This window comes from Anser anser, assembly GCF_964211835.1.
Source record: "Anser anser genome assembly, chromosome: 6".
Classification (NCBI taxonomy): Eukaryota; Metazoa; Chordata; class Aves; order Anseriformes; family Anatidae; genus Anser; species Anser anser.
In genome coordinates this window covers 23,137,555-23,156,363 of record NC_139726.1, presented here as the reverse complement: position 1 = coordinate 23,156,363, position 18,809 = coordinate 23,137,555, and the positions used below count along the sequence as shown (strand labels likewise).

The 18,809-nt window shown below is 37.5% G+C and overlaps 1 protein-coding gene across 7 annotated transcripts in view; it reads left to right on the top strand.

Moving 5' to 3' along the window:
• LOC310901799 (uncharacterized protein) overlaps positions 1-18,809 on the top strand; it is a 143,060-nt gene that overhangs the window by 1,722 nt on the left and 122,529 nt on the right. The window lies entirely within an intron of this gene.

Genomic DNA, 18,809 nt, shown 5'->3' with positions numbered 1-18,809 from the left:
AGCTAGGTAGAAAAATAAAATGAACTGACTGAGAAAGGAAAAAAGAACAGAGAATGACAAAAAGAGAACAAAATCCAGAGGTGTCTTTACTACTTCTATAAACAAACACTGAATTATTTGCGGTATGGAATATTTGCAAATGTATGGATTTTTCCCACTGTAAACTCAGATCACAGGATGTCACATGTTTGGAAAGGTTTCCTGATCACTGTGCTGCCAGGTGAGTGGGAACAGGCTCTACTCTGAGGCTTATCAAGGCTTTTAACTGAAGCTGGAGATTTGTGCAATGGGTATCTTGAGCATAAATTCTCTTCTTACTTGATGACCTTGAAGGTCTCTTCCAACCTGAATGATTCTGTGATTTTACATTTTGGCCTTTGTCCTTGTGTTACATCTTTGTTTTCTTTATTTGTGAGGAATGTAAAATTAATTGGCTATGGAAAAGGTGTGTGGCTTTTTGTTATTGCAAACCATGTGTATATGTGGTTCCTAAGCTGGAATGAAAAACCTTAATGCTGCTTTGGAGTACTTTGGGAGGTGAGGACAGAATTTCACTGTAGCTCTTAGAAGATATTCTATTAGTTCATTCAAAGGTTTGACTGTCCTAGCAGAACTGATCTGTTTAGCAGTAGGAAGGCTATTCTTTGGAAATGTGAGGAAAGTATGTCTTCTGTGATTTTTATAAACAATTAGCTTTAACTAACTGATTGCAACCTCTGCTGATGGAAATCAGACAATGATATTTTAATACTAGATAACTCTACTAAGGTTGCTGTTTAGTTTCTTGCATGTTCTAATGAATAATCTCAGAAGGAGCTTAAATAATGCAAAGAAATCAGATTGAGTATCTGACCCTGTACTGGAAGAGGGGGTCAAAAGAAACGGGATCAAATCCTCAGTATGACTCCTCAACTGTGTTGGATGGCTTTTAAGCTGGAGAGATCTTGGTTCCCTGTTTTGCTTTTCTTGAAAAGGTTTATCAGCAAGAGATACTTCAAACTGTGTGTTCTGTCCACATTAATACTATCCCTGGCAAAATCAGTAGAAGTTCTGTTATTAGTACCAAAACTTCAGTCAGGGCCTGTAGCTCCTCCAGTTTATCGCCTACCATTTTCTGATGGAGGTAGGGCATGTTGCTTTAAACAACAAATTTTGCAGACAAATTCTTTGTAGCCTTAATGGACAAGACAGAAGATAAAGAAGAAATTCAGGGAATTGGATGTGTCTTTCGTAGGGCAGAATCAGATTTGGGAGAGAGACAGCAGGGTGGCTGGAGCCCTACAGCAAAGGAGCTAGAAAACCTGGGTTCCTCATCACAGCTGGATGCTGGGTCATGCAGCCAGGACATACCAGCATGTGTTATGTCCTCAGCATGTGTCCTGCCAGAAACTGGGAGTCAGTTCTATAGTTAATATTCATCTGACTGATGCTAACTATAGTAACTGATAACACTGAGCTGAGGTTATTGCTCCAAAACGTTTCCAGTTTCAAGTATCTAGGACAGTGAGTATACTATTGTGAATATTAGTCATGTAAAGGGGACTAATTTTCAGATGCTTGATGTGAAAATATATTTATTCATTTAAAGAAGCTAGTAGGGTTTTACGTTTTACCTATTGTTGAGGCACTAGTGGACATTAATTTCAGCCTTGTTGTACATACATGGAGATGCTGAAGTTAAGCAGGAGAAACTGGTGAGTTTAGCTTTTTAGGTGATGGCTGATACCTTTTTGCCATAGAACAGAAGTGTCCTGGAGATAAGGAATGTGTGGCTTGGGTAAAGATTTAAGTATACAATTTTCTTTGCAGTGTTATGTGTAGAAGTATTTTTCATTTTCAGATAGACGTGTTTTAAGCAACTGAGGGCCAGCCATGCTATGATTCAACATGTTTTAGGGAGTTGCAATGTAATATATAATCATTCATATTTCAGATTAATGGATTGATTAGATTAGGAAAAATGTGTATACGTTGCACTTTAAACAATTTTAAAATAGCAGCGTGCAGTAATGAGCCAAGCTAGTCTCTTCTGTTACCTGCCTTATTAGAGTAATAATGTGCAGATCTTCTTTTGCAGTACAGTTATAAACACTTTTTGACATGTAAATTCACTGATGTTCTTCAAGCTTGTATTGATTTTTACAAAAGAGAATTGGTTTATTTGACCTACCTTGCTTAGATTTTTTTTTCCAGGAAAATCAATATAATAAAGTAATTCTTTCCTGTTATCCCCTTCTTCACTAAGCTCTTTTGAGAACAGTCTGAAAATGTCTTCCCTTCAATTATTTCAGTCTTGTTTGCATTAAATCCTTTCAAAGGGACCTATGTAAATGTGCTACTTTAATAAGGATGTCTCCCTATCATATAAGCTAAATAAAATTTTACATTTAAGGTGAATAAGAACCAGTTATGGAGAAAATTGTTCAATATGTGTTCTACCCTAATTTCTTTTTCCATACAGAACCAGCTCCAGCTATAAAGTAGGATGGGAATTTGATGATACAGTATGCATAATTCATGTTTTTGGCCTTCTGTCTGCTCTTTTTCTGGAATTCTACATATTTAGGTTAGGTAAAATTATTCTTGCCTGCTATCAATACAGTTTGTTTTCGAGGATTATAATGCAACCTATAACATAGACTACTTGGGGAAAAACGCTGTTTTCTGTTCTGCATGACAGATCCTGACTTTATCACTATTTTGGTGTTCTGTAACAGGACTTTGAACAGAAGTCTTCTATATTGTAATAATTTATCTATTTTTAATAGAGGTTTATATACTTATCTTAGAAGTTTTTCCAGCTGATTGTTTCAATTAATGTTGAATTTAGCAGTTACTCATTACTGTTTAAAAATCTACTGGCTTTATGATTCAGGTGTCATTTCCATGGCCAAAAGCCACTTTCTGCTGCTGGGCAGGAGTCTTACTTGCCCAGTAGCAGAACTGTTTGAGATTTCCTGGCCAAATATTTTAAATTTCATAATCCTTCAAGACAAAAATTTAAACTGACATGCCTTTTCTGGACTTCTGGAAGTTGCGCAAGTCCAATGCAACTTGCCAAACAATGTGACAAAACTTGGTGCTGCAAAATGCTTGCAAGACAGCATGCTATTTTTCAGACTTTCAATGTTCCAGAATTATCGCGGGCAAAGAAAATGCTTCATGGATTAAACTGTGTTTGATATTACTGTCCAGCCTGATCTTGGTCATGAGGTGCTACTGTACTAAAGTAGTGGGACTTGGATTTGATTGAATATAAGCATTCGCTGTTAAATTCCTTTATGGTTTTGTTTACTCAGGCCAACCGGGGGGGAGGGAGGGGAGATTGTTTAATTTGGTCTTTTTACAGTCTTATTGAAACTATGGACTCCTGACTTCTAGAGTAAGTGTTAGAATAAGAATTCTTCATTTTAGAATAAACTGGTAATAATGTTATTCAACCTTTTTCAGCAGCATTACAAATTGAACTTTTTTGGGAAAATGACAAACATAGCTTGCATTTTAAAAATTTTGAATAAGATTTTTTTAAACAAAACTATTTCAAATTATCTACAAAAAGAAATTTAATTTAAAAAAACCTCTCATTTCAATTATTCAGTAGTCTTCTTCAGATGTAGTTTTGTGGTATTAGAATGACTTTTCTGAATGATTTGACTTTTGTCTAGCTGCCTTTTTTGGAAAGAACTTGGCATGTATGTATATGCAATTGTAGCTTTGAAACAGCAGAATTGTGCAGAATCCTTATGTAAGTTGGCCAGTCTAGATTTCACAGCTGGAATTGCATTTGTGTCTAGAGATGAACATGTAAAGTGTTCTTCTGAATACTTTCTCAAGTGTTTCAAAGTTCCCTTTCTGCTCAAATTTATGCTTACAGAAAGAAAACAAAAAAAGGAATATTTCTGCACTCTTAAAATAAAGAAAAACTCCCTTTTCCTTGGATACCCTAGCTGCTACCACTTTCAGGTGTTGCAAGCTAGGGCTGGAAAATGGCTGGAGAGACACTTTCTACTCTTAAAAATGTGGAATTTACCTTCATTCCTCTGAAAATACTTACTGAAAGGCAGGAATTGGTCCCTGATGGTTAATTCACTGTCACAGACAATATCAGCCCATCCTTCCCGAACTGTTTTTATTTACCCATACTATTACTTGGAAAGAATAATACTGTGAGTTCCATTTCCCCAGGGGTCTCCTGCTTCAGTATAGATCCTCCTGCTTTGCCATAGTCCCAAGTCTGTGAATTTGTATCAGAAATTCTGACGTATAATTGTTCCTGTTTGTTCTGTCTGCAGTTACTTAACTGTCCTGGAAAGTGAAATAATAGTTTAGCACCGCATTTATTGTTTTGTTATTATGCAGTGTGACTATTTTGGTTGCAAGTTCCAAATTCCTGGTAACGCTCTATGCTACGTAGCCATTCTATGCTGAGCTCAGGATTTTTTCTGTAGCAACTCTTTTCTTGTCTGGAAAATACTCTAATTCAAACAAATATTTATTTAGGAAATAAAAATGAAAACATTGGAAGGGTCAATTCCTTGCTCTGGCACAGCTTAATTTTTTTTTGTGTGTATCACTCACTCATCAGTGACACTGGGGTTTGCCTTTAGTGGCTGCTAGGTGTTAGCAAACTTCATTGGTTTACCAGATTGTGAAAGTAATTGTGTGAATGACACCAAGGTGCTTAGTACAAACTCTTGTGTGAAATAGCTCATATAAAGTACAAAATGATTTTTGAAATTACGTGAAAAGCCACTTGTGACTTTTTGGCTCCTGTTTCTGTTCTAAATGCTCTGTAAGATAATTTTGTTCATATCCATAGGATCTGTATTTAAAGCTGTTTGAAAATGACTGTTAGTGGATTACACCTGTGTTCAGTTTGACTGTGGATGGTCCTGCTCTGTGCCGAGTAGAATTATTATGTGGCTGCTCTCATTAAAGCTCAGTAGAACCTGATCATAATTTCAGGATCACTTCTGCTAGAGTGGCTAGATCTGTTCTGGGCTTTAGTTTTCTCAGGACTAGCACTATTTCTGTGACTGTAGAACTGGGTTGGAAAATTCCCAACACAATGCAAAAGTAATTAAGTTGGCTAGATGGTCAAAGAAGCATATGTCCAAATAACTTATAAATCTTATTCAGAATCCCTTATCTTCCTTTTCATTCTTTCTGCCCCCATCCATATTTCTTTTAGGCTGTTCTGTCTCTACTGGCATTGTTCATGGAGTTGCAGCCTAACAGATCTCTTGTAAGGAGCGAGCTCTCCTTTAGAGAGTCTTCCAGGTACTAGTTAAAGGTTTTGTGTTGGGTCCCCCAGATGCTCGCCATGATGAGGGACTAAAGGCAGTTTCATAGTCTGGGAAGGAAGGAGCATCATGTCTGGCTGCTGGAGTCATGATAGATTGAGTCAGCAGAGACTGGGTTGCTTCTGGAGTTAGTCTGGGATCTAAGCTGTATTTGACTGATAAACTTTGGTCTTGAAAGTGCTTTGACTCTATATTGCCTCTGTTGTGTATCTTGCAAGGAATTTTATTTCTCTTCGCTTATTTTACTGTGCACTTCTTGAGTTCAGTAGTGTCTCTCTTTACATGGAAATCACTGTCATAATTTATGCCATGTTCTTGCTGAATTTAGTACTTTGTAAAGGCAATAATCCTAAGTATGAATAAAAATTCAGCACTCCAGGCAGTAATAGAAGCAATTCTTATATTCCTAATATATTGTAGCATTTTTAAAGGTTTAAAAAAAAAATGTTTTCAGTTTGCCTTTAAATGACTTCTGAATGATAGTCTTCAGCTGATTGCTTCCTTGACATCCAAATGACATCCTGTGTTGCACATTCATAACTTAGGATGTGAAATGTGTTGCAAAGGAAAGAATAGAAAATGGGTTTGGAGTTTAATATATTGCTCTTAGGACAAAATTAACAAGAAATAATGCATACATTCCTAGTCTTTATGTTTACTTAGTACATACACAGGGTGGGAATGAATATATTATATCATGATGTATATGTTCTCATATATAAAATTGAAACTATAAATATTTGTCTGTCACTTCATATGTAGAGCACCTATTGTAAGTTGGGGAATGTTGTGTAGGGAAAAAGTATTCAATTTAACTTCAAAGACCAAACCCATCTTAGCTTTAACTGAAGGTAGTGGAACTTGCTGCTGATGAATTTGAAGAACAAGTTCTTCAGTTAAGCTTGTCATTTTTACTTATGTAAAATTTCAATTGCAAGGTGTATATTACTTTTTTTTCGCTTAGCAATATTGGCTAGTGATATATTTTAAATGCAACTTATTCATGCTAGGACTTCTGCTGACAGGGAATTAAAGGAGGATGTCTTTTCTTATAACTTCTTCTGCAGAATGAACTGCCTCAAACTATTTTGGGGAAAAAAAACACTGGGACAACAAACTTTTGCATAAACTGGTAGGGTTATTCTATGCTTTTGAAGTTATTGTCATTCAGTGAAGATTTATTGGATTATGGACCTCTAGGAGCAGTTCAGCTGGTGTGAACCAGTGGGTGGTGACTTGGATAATTTCATGAGGCAAAGCACATCACTGCATCAGTGCTGCTGCAGGGGAGGGCCACTCCCATTCTCTCCTCTCTCTCACAAACTTATGCTGCACAGGTGTTGCTGCCCTGGCAGAAGCTCAACTGGCACTGAGCCACTGCCATTTGAGCCAATGGTGGAACCTGCAGAAATGTTGGGAGGTCAAAGGGAAGGACCTGGGGAATCAAAGTTGGAGCTGGGGAGGGAGCAGGACCACAGGAGCAGAGGGGAAAAGGTAAGACCATTCCTCTTCATGCTTTTGTGGCAAGGAGCTCGCTAGTCTTGGAGACTGCAGCTGTAGATTACCTGGGAGACATGATGGCATCTGAGGAACCAGTTCAAACACCTACTACTTTCTTTTACCTTCTGCACCAGTCCCCATCCCTGCCTACCTGCCTAGAGCTGAAAATTATCTGTTTATGGAAAGCTGTTAGCTCTTCCATGTGAAGTTTGGCATTCAGATTTGCAGATCTTCATATATTTGTAACAATTTGTGTGTTTTAATGCTTCTGCATGAAATATGAAGGGACTTGTTTTTATTCTTGGTGTATCCATTATTGTCTACGAAGTATTACTATTCAGTCCTTCCTGTCTGATCAGTTGCTTTCTCTTTCTGCAGATAAAGGTTTGAAAATGAGTGCTTTATCAGGACCATATTTGTTTGCCTTTTTACATTCAGTAGTTCAGCCACAGGCTCTGGTGTGATCTGTGAGCTTTAGGAGTGGTAAAGAGCAAAAATCTATTCTTAGAAGTGTTTGCTTTTATCAAGATCTAACTTGTCTTTTTGCCTATAGTCTTTTGTCTGTAGTTATTAATTATAGTCAGGGCAACATTTTCAATGATTAATTGACTACTAGTTAAAACAATAAGGCTGCTTAATAAGCAAAAAACCATGCGGACTTCTTTTGCATTGTTATCTATATTTTTGTGTGATCTTTAAGTGAGCTCCTACGCACAATAGCAATTTTGGCTCTATAAAATAAGGGAAAAAGTTTCTAATAGCTGTATACTGTTTAGACTAATAAACTGACGGCTTTTAAAGAGGCCTCCATGCTCGTCTTGACACTTCTTGATTTAAATCCTGATTAAAACAAAAAAAAATTGGTATCCTTTAAAAAGGAGGAGGAAAAAAAAATGTTGGACTTAGTAGAGCTGGCAGAAGTATATGAATAACAGCTTTGAGACAACAGGCTTCAAAAACCCTAGAGAGGAATGATAGCATTCAGATGAAAGGTGTATGTGATCAAGATGATCCCATTTTTAATTTCACCTTGAGGCTGATGAGTTCAAGCTACTGAGTTAAGGTATGACCCTTGTTGTCTGTCCACCTCCAAGTTGAGAAAGAAAGTATCTGAATGCTTACAGGAAATTATGCACACCCTTGACCTCTAAGTTGTCTAATTATACCATCAAGATGCTGTCAACATTTTCAAGGATAAAGCTAAGATCTGCAGGTAGTGCTGGCATAAGCTGACACCTGACTTGTGTCACCATATTGGCATTTCCATGCCATAGCCTCCTGCCCTGCCACCTCCTTTCTGTGTGCTTGCTCCACATCCTGGACCAGTAGAATAAATATTTTTGCTAGCTGAAGAGAGAGATGCGTTGCCTGAGGGATTGATCTCCCCCATTCTTGCAAAAGTTAAATACCTTAAATAGTGGCCATATACACGTGGATTACTTTTCATTAGAATATTTAATTCTTTATTTTTGATGGCTTTGATTTCTTTCACTTCCTTTCACACGCCCATCCCTCATAACTTATCTCACAATTTTTTTGCTATTTGGACACCATCTCTCTTAACTGGGTTTGTAATAATACTTAAATATGGTATCATGATACTATTTGAGATCAGGCTAAACCAGGCTCCCTTCCTCCTGCCAGGAAGATGGCAGGGATGCTACTTCTTTGTAGCTTCTCAGCATCTTATCTACTGCTTTGTAAGAACAAAACAAAAAGCCTGATAACTTGTTTTAGAAGTGCAGTTAAGGACAACACCAATCAAATTTCACATGCTTTCATGGCCACTAGCAAAGGAGGGTCTCCCTTGGAAGCCCCGGAATTAAAATTATCACCAAAATAAAATCAGACTTCTACCACTGACTTGATAGGAGCAAGGGCGTCCACAGGTCTCTAACTATAACCAATAGAATGTGCAGTAAATATAGCAAGGAAGAAAATTCAGAAATGTATTAAGATTACTGTAGCCGCTTGGTTTGAAGGTGAGCAAGTTAAAAAGAAAATAAATGAAAACAGCACCAAATTGTGGTCATTAAAGTTCAGTGATTCTTTATTGAACCAGCTTAATTCTACAAGTTTACTGGGAATCTGTGTGAATACAATAGCAAGTATTCACATTCTCTTCCCCTCGCAGGAGAGAACTCTTATAGATAATTTAAAAATGAATTATATCACTTATGTAATAACTTTTTTTCATGCTGGGATTGTCCTTGGCACCCCCTTATGTTTGGTTCCTGAAAGTAATCAACATGTAGAGAACAGCAAAAAGAATTCTTACAGCTGTGTTTTTATCTTTCTGTCTGTAAACTTTCAGGTAATCTGTAATATATTGTAGATGACGCTGCTTATCAATAAAATTGACTTAAGCATCTTAAATCAAACCCACTATTAGACTTGAATTGGCAATACTAATATATGTTAGTAATAGGATGGAAACCTCATTTTGTGAAACAATAATGATTTCTACTAGTTTACAAATTAAACTTTTAGTGTTATAATTGGCCTACTAATGTACTGTTGTTAATGCCTAAAGCAAGCTAAGTTGATCTATTGTTAGGCAATAAAGCACTTAGAAATAAATTGTGACAATAAATCAGAGCTTTGAGAGATTTTTTTCTAGTTAAAGATAGAAGATAGTTTCCTAGAAAGGGATCTGAGAGTATAACACCTGAAAATGTATATATGACATGATTTAGGTGGTGTTGAGCCTTCTGATGTGCATAGCAAAAGGAGATGACGCATCTAGTATTTTTTCTGAAGATCTATATATTGAGAGAAACTTGTTTAGTGAAAGCAGTGTACAAGCTGTAAGGTCCATAAACAGCCTCAGCAATAACATTTAAGTATGGTGGCTATCACCATTTTTTTGAAAAAAAAAAATGTATTAAAAACTTTAAATACAAAAAATAGAAGGAAGTTCTTTTAGGTGTTCAGCAGAGAAGTGTCACCACTCTTGATATTTAATATCTTTACACTACAAAGTGCATGTCTGACATCAGGAAGGTCTTTGATTCAAGTAGTGTTCATGTGGTAATAAACCTGCAAGCCATATTAAGGACTCTTCAGGTTCCTTAGATCTATTAAGGCAGTTGGGAACAGTGGAAGCTAAGAGCTGGGTACTGGGATTCTTGGACAGACCCGGTGAGAGAAAAGCTGTGAGCAGAAATTTGTCTATGCTAGAGCAAAAATTTGGAAATGAAGATGATGTCATCTTGTGCATCAGATATACTGACTTCCAAGTGGGAAAGTGTGTTGTTTTCAAAGGAACAAAAATTTGCATTCAGTAGCTGTTAGTAAGCAGGCTGTTACTGAGAACTTCTCCTGCTACTCCTCTAAGTGGAATTTCTTACTTCCTGCGAGACTTGTTTTCCGAAGATGAATAATTAGAGCCAAAAAATGCTCTACCACAGAATTTCAAAGTCAAGGCATTCTACAGTTGTGGAGCTGATCTGGCTGTATTTAAATATATGAACTCTACAGCTGTGTTTGTAGCTTTTTGGTTTTTAAAGTTCTCCAACCAGAAAATCAGTGTCTCCTCCAACAAAAACTGCAGTCATCTTTGTAATATTGTTTCTAAATAATATATGTCTGTGAGGTGATAAACATCTATGTTAAGACCAATACTTTGAATATTACATTTATGTTCTTCAAGAATATATTCGATTGTTTTAAGAATGTTTGAAATATGTACAAGTGGCAGTATTCCACTACAGCAATGTATGACGCTTGTCAAACTCACCAAAACAATCCTCAGAAAAAATGGTGTCCTGATATGAGTTACTTTCATTTCTAAACTTGTACAGCCTTGAAAATAGGAATTGTGTATTGAAAAAGACAAGTGATTCATGTAGCTAAATATATTGTTAGTGGACAATGCAAAATGATTAATATTAAATTTAAAATATTAATCCTCACTTTCTGCTGAATTAATATCCCTATGTAAGGGGAAGAAACTTACATTGCGAAGTCCCAGTATGGTGAACTTTAACTTTTTCCTGCTACAGTTACTCTTAGCTCTGCTATAATAACTTTGGTGTTCTATATTCAAGATTTATCTTACAATGAAGCATGTCAAAAAAAAAATGTAGTGAATTAATACCTGCTTTTTGGATTTCTGCATCCTATCATAGCTAGTCAGATGATATGCCTGGGTAGTGAAGCTCCTTTGGGAGATGAGTTATGATTTTATTGGAACAAATAAGATTTTCCTTTTACAACTTAAATTGTCCCTGAATGCCAGCAAAAACGTCCCAAATTTTTTTCCTAACGCTGAAGGCAAATTACTATGGAGGTGAAAACTTTAAGAAATGCTATTCATTTCTGATAAAGAAGTTATAAAACATGAAACAGATCTAGCAGAACAGAAATGCTTAGGAAATGGAAAAGCTCGTACAGAGACTGTGAAACGCTTGGTGGTAGATGGGGAATTATGAAATGGAGGAGGACACAGGCATTAGCCTGGAGCTCCTGAAGGACTTAGGTACATGCAGATAAAGAGAAGTGAGAAGCCAAGTATCCTGCAAGACACTTCCAGAGTGTAAAGTCTATCTGTAATTCCAGAGAATACTATAAAAACACAATTTCTGTTGTTTATGTGTTACTTGCTGTATTTCTCATTTGACTTTTATTTTTACAGAGAACAGGTTTCTGGCTGATCACCCAGAATTTCTGGTCACAATACTGATTTCAGACAGTTGTAGTGGGTTGATAAAATTTTAATAAACCTATATTGGTACAGGAACATGTGAACTGTCATTACTGGATCTGACCAGTGGTCCGTTACAACCACTCATCTGTCTCTAACATCAGTCTACTGCTCTTACAGAGCTGAAAAAAAATAGTAAATCCAAAGTAGAAATGGATAGAAGAGTCCTTGTAATTAAGGCTACAAATGCTCTTTTATTTTTCTCACACTTTTATTACAAATTTTGCTGAAGTACTGCCAGTGTATATTCAAATAGAACAAATTAAAGTTTTTTTCTGACTTGATTGGAGCCAGACCTGTGCAAGTGGCAGTGATCCTATTCCAAGAGGATTTTAATTTCAAAATCAAATTCTGTCCCAAACCCAGAAAATAGTAATGCTTTCCAACAGTATAGCAAGAGCACCTTGAAACTAAAGCCTTTACTTACAGTGCAGTTTGTGATCTTGCAGGGATGGCATAATTCTACTTTGAAATAAAGGACAGGAAGGCTGTGTGTAACTTGAACTGGCTGCCCAAGTTCCTGGCTGTAACAATTACAGCTAGACAAAAACTTCAACAAATATAAATCAGGAGGAAATAACCTTCTTGTGAGTCCATTATGAAACTTGGAAAGAATTTGCTGGTGCACCTCTGCGAGTTAAAATGCTAATACGTACAAAATTTTCTTTATCAGCTTTGAGGCTGGAAAATGATGGTTGAAAAGTGATATAAATTCTAAAACTGGAAGCTGGCATATGCAAACTCCACTGTCTTTTTTTTCCTAAATCCTCTTATTAAAATTCTGTGGGGCTCAAAAGCATGAGAGAAATTCTGCACATTTAAAAGTAGAATTTATTACATAAATTAATGGCATTTCAAGTGATCTTGTTGGAGAAAGATGAGTCTGGAAGGAGGAAGAAGAGTGATCAGCAAGTTGTAGCTGTTTGAAATGACAGCTCAGAGGATTTTTAAATGTAGAAATGTAGCTATCGCTATATTGCCTGAGTCACAGCAAGAAGTAATAGAAGTGGAGCTCTGTAGAGAGAATGACTGAAGTTGGTGGAATAGCAATGTGCATTTGAACATAAGAATTTTGGAAATAAAGGAGAGCCACAAAAAAAAGAGGGGTGAGAGAACTGGAGAAGCAGACAATGGATACAAGTGCTCCAAGCAGCTCAGCATGCATCAGATGCACGTTCTAGTGGGTAGTATTTACTAAAATTTCAGATTTGTTCATGGGCATTTTTATGACAAAGCATGTTTTTCATCTTGTGTAATGGGGATCGGTTGATTTTTTTTTTTTTCTTACTGCTATGGGGGTTGTTATTCGTACTTAACTGCAATAAAGCTATGTTTCTATATGGAGAGGAAGTATGCACTGGCTGGAGAATCATAGAAGCACAGAATGTCCTGAGTTGGAGGAGTTGCGTGTTTGTGCCAAGGGAGTTATCAAGACAGTTCTGGGGTTAAACACTAGGTTCCTTATCTCTAAGTACGAAAAGGACTTCTGCGTGAGGCCCAAGGAGTGTCTCTTTCTATTGTGGTCTCCTTCAGCAAGGCAAGTTAATCTAATAGCCCCTGGCATCACAGTTATTCACCAGGAGTTAAACATATTGAGTAATGGCAGTGGGAACATTTCAAATAGGTGACAGTGGCAGCTCTTGTACTGGGAGCTGCTGATTCTCAATCTGATGATAAAACCTTCAGAGAATACACAAAACTTGTAATTGCCCTAAACTCACTCATGAGAAGGGAACTAACACACATGAAGTACTTTCTGTGCAGTAGTTAAGTGAAATGAGTAGAAAGATGTTAGGTTTTAGATGGCAGTCTAAAATGGCCCTATTAGTATAGCTGTTCTTCAAACACAGGGATGTTATAGTTGTTGCATATGTACACTGGAACTGAGATGAAACCAGAGAAGGGAGGGAAAATGGTCCAAGTCATTGGCAAGACCTTTATTCAGAGCTGGAGAAATTACTGTTACTTATAGAAGAAATATCAGAAGAATCTCTAAAACAACTGTGTGATGGAAAAGGCAGTGTGAACTTCTTATATTCTTCTTTTTATGCTTATTTTTTACCATGGTATCTTCTCTCTCTTTCTCAATCTGAGTGAAAATACAAAGAATAAGGAGCTGAGAAAATGTAGCAGTTAAAATTTGGAAGTCCGGTGCTTCCCATTATTCATCTGTAGGAAGTCGAAGTCAGTATCCAGCCAGCAGTCTGTGCAGTACCTGGAAATGGAGAAGCCTCTACAGCCTTCATGCAGAGCACTTCTCTTTAGTTTACTGCTAGCTGCCGCAGCTCTTTATTGCCACTATTATCTTTTTGCATATGTACAGTATAGAAGTCTGTTAGAGCAGCCTGAAGAAAACCTAAGGGACAAATTCTACCTTCTGATGCACTGCTAATACCCAGTCAACAGGAGTCTTAAGTGTTTTGTTTTAAAGTAAAAGTCATTGCCTTATAAATCAATGTGCTGCAGATGGAATTTTTAAGAAATCCTGCAAAATTTCGTAATAAAAACATCACTGGTCTGTTCTGGGCTCATTTGCTGTGATAAGCACTGTGTTCAACAAACCTAGGGACAGTGCGGAAGTGTTGCAATGACAGGTTCAGCATCTTGATCCAGTCTGTTTTCCTGGGTCTGATAATGAGCATCGTTGTAGAATTGCCAGTGACAGAAGGAAAGTCTTCCAAAAATACGTGTAAATTAGTACCAGTTTATTTGTAGGCTGAAGTGTTCAAAGGACAGTTAATTACAGCTGTGTGTGCTGTAGCTGCATGTGCAGAGTGTTTGATCATGCTGATGCATTGCTGATGGGAGTTGTGTTATGGAGTTACATTGGATTGGAGCTGGGCTTGTGGGGAGGTGTTGGGCAGCCTGCAAAACTGTTAATAAACCCGATGGTCTGTGTACAGCGACTGGCTACCTCACACAGCCAAGATATTTAAAATTTCAATTTCACTAACAAAAAAATAATGAAACACGTAGCTGCTGGGCCTCCACACTTCCTGTGTGGCAGTTCCTACCCCTAGCAGAGAGATGGCACTTGGAGGTGTTGCTGTACCAGGTGTACAGCATGGACTGCAAGGTCCATGCTGGATCTAAACCAGGACTGGAATAATTTCTGCAAGTACCCATTCACCTTCTAAAGCATGTTAGTTTCCATTTTTACTCAGAGGAAATGGGAAGCCTTATTTCGGTAGTAAGCCTTAGTCTGTGCTAGGGCAGCAAATTCTGTTGCAGGCATAAAACATGTTTATGCTGTCTTAAGATAACTTACTGGCATACAGAATCTTTTGCATTAGCATTGCTAAAACTTTCCTATTGTGGATAGATGTACAGGAAGCCAGAAAGCCCAAATCTTCTGAACTTTAATTTTTACAAGTTAAAAGGAGAAAACATAAAAAATTACAGGCTGCTATGGCCTTGACTTACTCGCAAATTTTAATATCTAGAAACTAAAACTTTTTTTAAGTTAGTATCTCTAGGGAGAAACTATTGCTGTTTCTACACGTCTCTGGTTTCCCTCTGAGATGCTTATGGTCATTTTGTTTGCAAAGCTCTTTCTCAATTTGTAGTAATCTCTTCAGCCCATGCTCTCACATAATGCAGCTTTTCGTAGCGCTCTCTGTTCTGGCATGTCTGTTAGCAAGTTCTGAGTGCCGTGACTCTGCTGTTGCTTGTCTGTGCTTCTGCAGGTGCCTCCCTGTCTCCCATCTTTTATAGCTCTCTTTCCTCTGTCTCCCAAAAGACAGGCAGTATGTATGCACAAAAGTACTTTGTACTAAGAACTACCTTCCAGTGCGGATTTATTTACGAATTTGTCAGAAGCAGGTATTTATGGGTACTCTGTTTATTCTTAAATGCAGCTGGTGGCTGCTGCTGCTTTGGTTTAGAGCCACAGGACTAAATGAAACCTTGAGTGAATAACTGCACATCACCCTGAATAGAGCAGCCCTCATGTACTTCATCTACAAAAAATTCAGAAAACTGGAAACACTGCATAATAGCAACCAGCAGGACAGCTGAGCCAGTTCAGGACTCTGGCACCAGAAGGCTTCTGTAGCCATCTCCTATGCATCCAAGTCTGTTTCTTCTGTGCTTCATTCCCAAATGTATTTGCCTCATAAAAAAGTAGAAATAAAATGGCGTACATGTCTATCGAAAATATCACCTAGCAAAATCAACTGAGTGGAAAAGCTGTTAAAAAGATGATTCCACCACAACTAAACAGAACTCTATGGGGACAAAAAATAGTAATAGCACTTGGTGAATTTATTGTTTGTTTGATCTAGAGACTTGGTGGAATGGTGCTACACAGAAGCTGGTGAGCAGGAGAGGAACACGCAGCATGTGGTTAAGCTATGACATACTGAGCCGTCCTTCTGTAATTTGGTAGCAGCGTTCATATTTGTGTTTGTCTTTCTGATGCAAGACTTAAGAAGGTTTAAAGTGACCCTCCAAAAATCCCTTCAGGATTTTTCAAAGCATCTTCATTTATGTTTTGTAATTATATTCCTATTAACTTCAAAGAAAACATGGCTTAAAACAAACAAACAAAAAAACACACCCCACCAATAACTCCTTTAGAAAATATCCTGTAATCGCTGGGTTTTTATTACCATTATCCAAAAGGTAAAATGACAAAAGAAAAAAGAAATCCTGTTTGAGCCAGAGATGCCTGGCAGTAATAGTTTAGAGAAGAAATTGTACAGAGCAAAACAAAGGAGTTCTCCTGCATACTCTTGCTGTAGAATTTTTTTTCTTTGCCTCCAAGTGCTCAGAAAATTCTACCAACAGGTCTTCAGCATCTTAAATTTCTGATCTGCCATCACTCACTGTCAAATTGTGAATTCTTTAAGGGTCTTTAGTATTTTTTTTTTCCTACTTCCTATAATAATGGCTCTGATGTAGGTGGCCAGAGCAGGGCTTCTAGGCCCAGAACAACCAACAGCTGGAGGTCTGTGGAGCCATAAGCGGAATGGAGCCATCTTCTCAGCCTGGACGTAGTTGGGGGAAATATAGAAAAGGACGGAATTGCGTTGCTACCTCAGCATCTCCTCACAGCTGGAGGAGGAAGGCCTGATCATGGCAGTTGCCTGTGTTGCTGGTGGGGGACAAATCTTTCTCCAGCATGGACCATTTAGGCTTTCCCAAGATGTGGGCCACGTTGTCCATCTCTTCCCAGCTTGTCTCTCTCCTTCCATAAAATCTGCTTTGTTTAAAGGCAGTAGTTTAGTCTGTCACTCGTAGGTAGTGAAATACTTATTTTTGAGCCTTACATATTGCATACTCCATTATTTTAGTTCCTGGCAACATATTCAAGATTTTTTAAAAAGTCTTTTAAAAAAGGTAAACCTGGTCATGAAAAAAAAGCAATGAAAATGATGTTTCATTTATGAAATGTGCAGCAATATGCTACACTATCTTATGAACACATGAGTGACATAAGAAAGCAGTGCTTTAGTCACTAACATAAACCTATCTTTGAGGGTCAGGTGTATCAATGGAAGGGAGAGCTCGTACCCTGCTCCCCATGATTAAGGTTGTGGCTGAGGTTGAGTCTGTGGAAAAATGGGGATGCTCAGAGCACTGCAGACCGAAGTTACTGTCATTAAGGGCCTCTTCTGGAGGTTTTGGAGGAAATTGTGTGTGAAAGACTGCAGAGGCAGAAGGGAAGGATTTAAGGAATCATCCCTGAGGGTTGCTGGAGGTGGGTGAGGGAACAGGATTTGGATGTGTTCCTGAGACGGGAGGGAAAGAAGCAGTAGAAGTGAGAGAAACCTTCAAAGTCTGGATCTGAAGAGGCTGTTCTGCCAGGGTAGAGACCTGAATAAAAATGGAATAGATATCTCTGCAAATGAGAGACCTTTGAGTAAAACTTAGGTCAAACAAAATAAAAAACAACCACCTTAGATGATGGCCCCATACCACAAATTATCTTTTAATGACTGCTATACAACTTTGTCTTCCAGTTCAGGGGAATTTAGGAGACAGGTAAGAACTACATGAATTTAAGAGACGAGGAAAAGAATGATGGCAGTTTTGACATCCTTTCCTGAGTGACCATTGCCATTTTAAAATGCTTCAGACTGGATCTATTGGTTTTGCATGATTTTTCATGTACTGTAAGCTGCCTTCTTTGCCATGTCTTCCATGTAAAATGCGCAATTGCCATTTGTTATTTATCAAGACAAATTGTTTCTATATGGAAAAATAACTCAGCTGTTGAAATGTTGAGTCTGGACAGACCTATGCCACTTGTTCTAGGTGCTTGAGAAGATATCTTAAAAATAATAAAATAAAACAACTCTAAAGGTAAAGTAAACCTTTAAATAGTTTAAACATGTTCCAAGTACTTAAACAAAACAAATAACAAAACCAAACCAACTAAAACTTTTCCCCATTTTTTGGGAATGAGGGAAGGGGAAGAGGAATATATACTGCCAGGAAAAAAATTGCAGATACATATTTGGCAAAAAAGTCCTTTTTTCCTCCTGTGTCTCATGAAGTATGAATAAAAACAGCACTTACAGCCAAGTCTAGTTCTGCTTTAGCATTTCTACTTTTTTCCAGTGTTCTGTTTTATTAAGAAAAAATTAAAATCTTTTAATATAAAAATATATTTAATTCAAGTGATATAGCATTTTAGGATTCTGCAAACTGGACCAATAACCTATGATCTTTTTCTTTAGCTCTCATTTGCAGAGTGACTGTCTTTCTTCACAATGAGGATTAAATGCCCCCCTATGAATGCTCCTTAGCTCTTAGACAGTTCTGATCCCCCTGAGGAGCACAAGCTGAGAAAGGAAGAGAACCATCTGTATTAACTGTGTAACCTTTCTAAACATAACTTGTTAAAAATTTAGATTGGGCACTTTTAGTTAAATAAAGTGGGGTTGGCATAAGGGTGATTTGACCTTCAGGATCAGTGTAATATAACATTCTATATGTAACTACTAAACTTAAAAATGTAATGCTTGTTAGTGGTACATAACTTCTGGAGCTTTCTTTTTAAGCTGACTGTGGATTTTTACGGCACTTCCAATTATTATTGTGCTGGCTGTTTTCTTAATTTCTGTACTGAATAGAGAAAAAGCCAAAACACCTCTCCCCTTCCAAGAAGTGAAGAGTGTGGGTGTGTATGATTAGTGACAACCAGCCCTGGCTTCAAGATGCAAACACACTTGATCCAGGTTATGAATACGCATTAAATTTAAGAATGTTCAGACTCATGAAATGGCTCCTTCCTATCCAAAGGAAGGACTTGAGTTAATCTGACATTGAGATTTTTTTCTGGTATGGGTGTTATG